The sequence below is a fragment of the Nicotiana sylvestris genome, chromosome 11 (genome assembly GCF_000393655.2).
Source record: "Nicotiana sylvestris chromosome 11, ASM39365v2, whole genome shotgun sequence".
NCBI classification, from domain to species: domain Eukaryota; kingdom Viridiplantae; phylum Streptophyta; class Magnoliopsida; order Solanales; family Solanaceae; genus Nicotiana; species Nicotiana sylvestris.
Genome location: NC_091067.1, coordinates 164,427,663 through 164,434,234, shown reverse-complemented (window position 1 = coordinate 164,434,234; position 6,572 = coordinate 164,427,663).

Below are 6,572 nucleotides of genomic sequence, written 5' to 3'. Positions count from 1 at the left end.
ATGATGCGCAACAGTCCAGAATCCAGTTTCAATCGAGCAATAACCACAACGAACTTCAAACCAGACTTTTAAAACCCAAATTCAGTCCATTTTTACCCCATATGAGTCAGGAATTGTTTCAGAAATTGAGAACCTTAGAAATCACAGAAGAATTTCAATAGAATAGTGATTTTTTATGAAATTTTAGCTGTTTTTGATTTTTTTGAATTTTTCTCATCTTATCTCTGAACTCTCCCTTGAAATGCAAGATAGATATGCCTTTATAGGCAAAGCATTAGGGCAGCCCTAAGAGAATCAGACTTGCACTTACCCCCCCCCCTTTCTAATTTTCATTTTAGCTAAAATACCCCTAATCAACTATTAGAATTTCAAACACAGTCCCTCATCCCATTTCCTGAAAGCTTCTTAAGGTTGTTACATAAGATTCCCCTACCCTAAATTTCCCAAACTAACCCTTAAACCCCTTGTTATTAACCTTCTAACCCTCAGACCAAAATGTGGGCCAAGTTGAACCTAGGCTGACCACTTTCTTTTGGACTCAAAGTTAATTTACTAACTCAAATGACCAAATATATCAAACAGCCAAACATACTTCAATTCATAGAACTCGGGCTAAAAATCCCCTTCAGCCCACAATTTTATAGTAAGGAAAAAAACTAAAACTAAAGAATTCAAAAACAAACGAGAAATGGAGACTAGTTTCAAAACTAAACTAAGACGAGACATGCAAAAATAGACGGACAGAAGGAAATAACAGAAGAGAATGGTGGGAGAAAGAAAAGAAAAGAGAAAAGAAAACTGAAAGAAAATTACCTAAAGAAAGAGCATCAGACAGAAATAATGGAGAACTTGTAACTCTTTGATTTCGACCCAATTCGAAGTTAATCATGTGTCTTTAATATCAAAGACACACGAATAACCTCGATTTGGGCCTAAAATCTTTCATGGAACCTCAGTTTGCAACTTTGGGGCTTTTATGATTCAACCTTTGATCTGAAATTCGAACGGCTCTGATGATGTTCAATGGAAACTGAGTGGAGCTTCGGCAAGAGGAGAGTGAAGTGGTTGTTTGGTGTGAATCTGGTCGGGATTGGAGACGTTTAGGGTTTTGGTCATTCCTTTGATTCAAGATTCGAGAGGCTAGGTTAGGATTTGAGGGTGGGTATTTGGAGTCTTGGAAAGAGGAGGAGGAGGGGAATCTATGGTGTTAATCTGACAGCGATTGGACCGACGCCGCCGGCGGAGACGATTTTCGGCGGGTGGTTCAGGGCGAAGGCGACGAGGGATTTTCTGGGGTGTGTTAGGACGATGAGACCGGGGGAGGGGGGGTAGGGTTGTGGATATATATATATATATATATATATATATATATTAAACCTCCCCCCAGTTTTGATTCGTTGGATCAGGCAATATCAACGGTCCAAATGAAAAGAGCTGACGGACGCCTGCAGGACTACATCAGGTCTCCACTAGACTCAAGGTAGCAACCTCGAACTATGGTCTGTATGGTCCAATACCGAAATCTACACAAAAAGTGCAGAGTGTAACATCAGTACAACTGACCCTATGTACTAGTAAGTGCCGAGCCTAACCTCGACGATATAGTGACGAGGCTAGGACATGACCAACATCATAAACTTGTGCAGTTAAACAATATCTAACAGAATAACAATAATAGAAACTAAACAGAAATTTACGGGAAGGGGCAACATGCTATGAGGGATACCAGAATAAGGAAACACAGATATAATGGAAACGAAACAACTAAGGCACTTGCACCAATAATAGCTGTGAGCACGTGATTTTTGCCCTATATGATTACTCCAACAAATTCAAAACAAAATAATTTCTTTCAGTGTTTACAATTTTGTTGGATTTCGTGGCATTTTCTGTTAATTATTTGCATTTGTCTGTGCACATTTTATTTAATTAATGAAAAATACAAAAAATATGTTGCATCTGCATTTAGGATTTAATGTTATATTTTTATATTAATTAGCAAATTAGTTTGTTTTATAAAAAATGAAAATTAATCTTGTCATCTAAGAAAACTGCACCCCATTATCCAGGAGGGTCCTGAAAACCAAAAATAAGTCTTATCTTAAGAGTAACAACTTTTGCGGCTGAATTATACTACCCTACAACAGAACTTATGCTAAATTTTGTTATCTAATGAAAATCTTAAAGTTAAATCCCATTATTCAGGAGGGTCCTGACAAATCCTAATTAAATCCTATCTCAAGAATGAAAACCTTGAAACCAACTTATATTCCTTTGGGGTACATTTATGCTAGATCTTGCTACTCACCGATTGTTTTGAATTTTAAACTAGATCCCATTTTCCAGGTGGGTCCTGAGAACTTCGAATTAAAACCCATTGTCCAGGTGGGTCCTGAGAATCAAAATCAAGTCTTATCTTAAGAGTGGCAATTTTTACGGCTAAATTATACTACCCTACAACAAAACGTACGCTAAATCTTGTTATCTAATAGAAATCTTAAAGCTGGATCCCATTATTCAGGAGGGTCCTGAAAACTCCTAATTGAATCCTATCTGAAACATGCAAACTTTGAAACCAACTTATATCCCTTTGGGGTACACTTACGCTAGATCTTGTTACTTATAATTGTTTTGAATTTTATACTAGGTCCCATTTTCTAGGAGGGTCCTAAGAATTTACTGTCAAACCTGTTTGGTGCTTGCCTCTCCTTATAGAGGGTTCCTCCAAAACAATCGAAATTTTCTGCCCTTATTTCAATCAAAGATAAATTTTGTCAGTTTCAAATGTGGTGGTTAGTTTGTGGCATTCTTGCTAAAGGTGGCCTCTCCACTGTCGTGGTTTGTTTTGACTGATTTCCCCGAACTGACTAAGCACCGCCTGACTTTCTGACTGACTTTCACCCATATGACCTTGGATGACCCGAGTGTTCTATACCCAAACTGTTATGTTGCATCTCTGACCCATTCAACCACACCTCTACATCTCTCACAAAATTACTAAACCATTTCACCGATGGAACTTTCGCTGACCCTTTATATCCTATTTCACATCATACTATCTCTAGCAATGCCTTGGCCACCCTGTGCTTTGTGAAACTTTGGAAGTTGGTAGTGAGCTTTGAAATCCGTTCTTATTTGCTTAAACAGAACTGACATTGGAAACATCTTAGAGAAATAAACCCAAAAGAAATGAAATGCAATGACTTTGAGAGTTAAGGACAAGAAAAATCCAAAACTGGAAGACTGTCTGAAAGGGAAAAAAAGAGATTTATCTGATTGGAACAGCTGACACCAATGATCATGACATGCATTTAGAATTAGTCGGCCCAGTCTGTCCAACCAATCAACCTTCAATTGTCGTACTTTACGCCCCGAGTTCTTTGAAACCCATTTTCTTCATCAAAACCTTGGCCTTATTCGGCCTGCGGTGCCCCGAAGGATTTTCACCAACAAACCTCTCTCATTTATTCATCTCTGAACTCACTTTCGCCTTAAGGTGCCCGTGAAAGTTTTCACCAATAAGACTCTCTCATTTTGATTTCTCTCAGCTTTCCATCGCTTTACGGTGCCCGCGAGGGTTTTCACCAATAAGACTCTCTCATTTTCATTTTCTTTTTTTGGAAAAAGTGTTTCCCCTGATATGAATCGCCTCCCTTGCTCGACTTGGCATCTCTTGAAGACTGATCGGAAGGTCTTTCTTGGGACCATAATGTGGGCTTTTGGATAGGGTCAGAAAGAAAGGGAATCAAAAGGCTCAAAACAATTCAAATGGGTTCAAGATTACAAGTTTCGGAATCAAATTTCTTGCAACAACCACAACTTCTGCTCAGTTCCTTTACTTGGGGACATTTTGAATTTTTACTTTGATGGGACCGAACCGTGAGGCTGCCTACGTATCCTTAAAAGGAATCAGGTCGAACGTAGTTCATGACATAGAAATTTCTTTGTTGTTGTGATTCTCTCCTTCCCCTCTCTTTTCTTTTCTCTTTTCCTTTCTTTTTTCTCTCGCTTTTTGTTGTTTTGTTGTTCTTCTTCTCTTTTTTTTCTTTACTTTTTACTCTCTTTTTTCTCTTTTTTTTTCTTTTTTTTTTTCAGTTTCATTTATTTTTCTCTTTTCCTTTACTTATCTTTCGCGCTTGCATTTCTGATCTTTGCTACTGATTCCAAACGAGGGGTATGAAAGGAAATAAATAAGGCTCAAAGGGGTAACAAAGGATAACATGTTTAGATAGTAGAACAAAATGCTTTCGTCATTCTAATCTTCATAACATGCCAAGTACAAACAAACACAATTTAACCAAAGAAATCATACATAATATCTTTTGACTGCATCAGAATTGATAGCCATATCTACACATTTGCCTTCTATATCTGTTAAATACAAAGCACCATTAGACAACACTCTCATTACGATGAATGGCCCCTGCCAATTTGGGGCGAACTTGCCTTTTGCTTCAGCCTGATGTGGAAGAATACATTTCAATACTTGCTGACCCACTTCAAATTTCGGGGGACACACCTTCTTGTTGTATGCTCTTGCCATTCTCTTTTGATACAATTGACCATGACACATTGCTGCCAATTGTTTTTCATCGATCAAACTCAACTGTTCTAGGTGGGTTTTGACCCACTCATCATCATCAATTTCGGCTTCTGCAACAATTCGAAGGGATGGGATTTCAACTTCTGCGGGTATCACTGCTTCCGTGCCATACACCAGCAAATTGAATCTGCCCCTACTGAAGTACGAACAGTAGTGCGATAACCCAGCAATGCAAAGGGCAGTTTTTCATCCCACTACCTGGAGCCCTCCACCATTTTCCGAAGTATCTTCTTTATGTTCTTGTTGGCTGCCTCAACTGCTCCGTTTGCCTTGGGGTGGTAAGGGGTGGAACTGCGATGTGTAATCTTGAACTGCTGACATACCTCTTTCATCAGATGACTATTGAGATTAGCACCATTATCTGTAATGATCACCTTTGGGACCCCAAATCGGCAAATGATACTTGAGTGCACAAAATTGACTACTACTTTCTTGGTTACAGACTTGAACATTTTAGCCTCAACCCACTTGGTGAAATAATTGATGGTCACCAAAATGAACCTGTACCCATTTGATGTTGTTGGCTCAATGACATCCATGCCTCATGCAATAAAAGGCCACGGTGAAGACATTGTGTGTAATTCAGATGGTGGAGAATGAATCAAATCTCTGTGCACTTGGCACTAATGACACTTGCGCACGAAACTGATACAATCTCGCTCCATAGTGAGCCAATAATAACCTGCTCGAAGAATCTTCTTTGCCAAAATGTACCCACTCATATGCAGTCCAAAGACTCCAGAATGTACTTCGGTCATGATATTTGTGGCCTGTCTAGCATCTATGCCTCTTACCAATCCATGATCTGGAGTTCTTTTGTACAAAGCTCCTCCACTAAAGAAAAATCAACTTGCTAACCGTCGAATTGTTCTCTTTTGATCACCCGTGGCTTGTACCGGATATACTCCCATTCTGATGTATTCCCTGATGTCGTGGAACCACAACTCACCATCAAGTTCTTCTTCCACCATGTTACAGTAAACATGCTGATCATGGACCTGAATATACAAAAGGTCAACATAAGCCATATATGGGTGATGTAGCATTGATTCCAGAGTAGCCAAAGCATCAACAACCTCATTATGGATCTTTGGAATATGCCTGAACTCTATTGATCGAAACTGTTCACAGAGATCATGCAAACATTGCCGGTACGGTATGAGTTTTAAATCCTGTGTTTCCCATTCTCCTTGAATCTGGTGCACCAGAAGGTCCGATTCCCCCAAGACTAAGACTTCCTGGACACCCATGTCTACAGCTAACCTCAAACCCAAAATGCATGCCTCGTACTCAGCCATGTTGTTAGTACAGTAGAAACGAAGCTGAGCCATAACAGGGTAATGGTGCCCTGTTTCAGAATTAAGTACAACTCCTATCCCAACGCCTTTCATTTTAGCAACTCCATCAAATAAAAGTTTCCAACCTGACTCCTTAACTTGTTCCAACTCGTCAATGTGCATCACCTATTCATCAAGGAAGTAAGTCTTTAAAGGTTCATATTCTTCATCCACCAGATTATCAGCCAAATGGTCGGCCAATGCCTGGGCTTTCATCGCAGTCCGAGTCATATAGATGATGTCAAATTCTGTAGCAAGATCTGCCACTTTGCAAGCCTCCCTGTAGGCATAGGCTTTTAAAAGATATACTTTAGTGGATCCAACCGAGAGATGAGGTAAGTAGTGTAAGATGACAAATAATGCTTCAACTTCTACGCTACTTAGGGCGCAACATGTCCTTTCCAAGTGAGTGTACTTAACCTCATAAGATGTGAACTTCTTGCTGAGATAATATATGGCCTACTCCTTCCTGCTGGTGATGTCGTGTTGACCCAACACACAACCAAACGAATTGTCCAAAACTGTCAAATATAGAATCAAAGGTCTCCCTAGTTCTGGTGGCACCAACACAGGTGGGTTTGACAAGTACCCCTTTATCTTATCAAATGCTTCCTAACACTCATCTATCCACT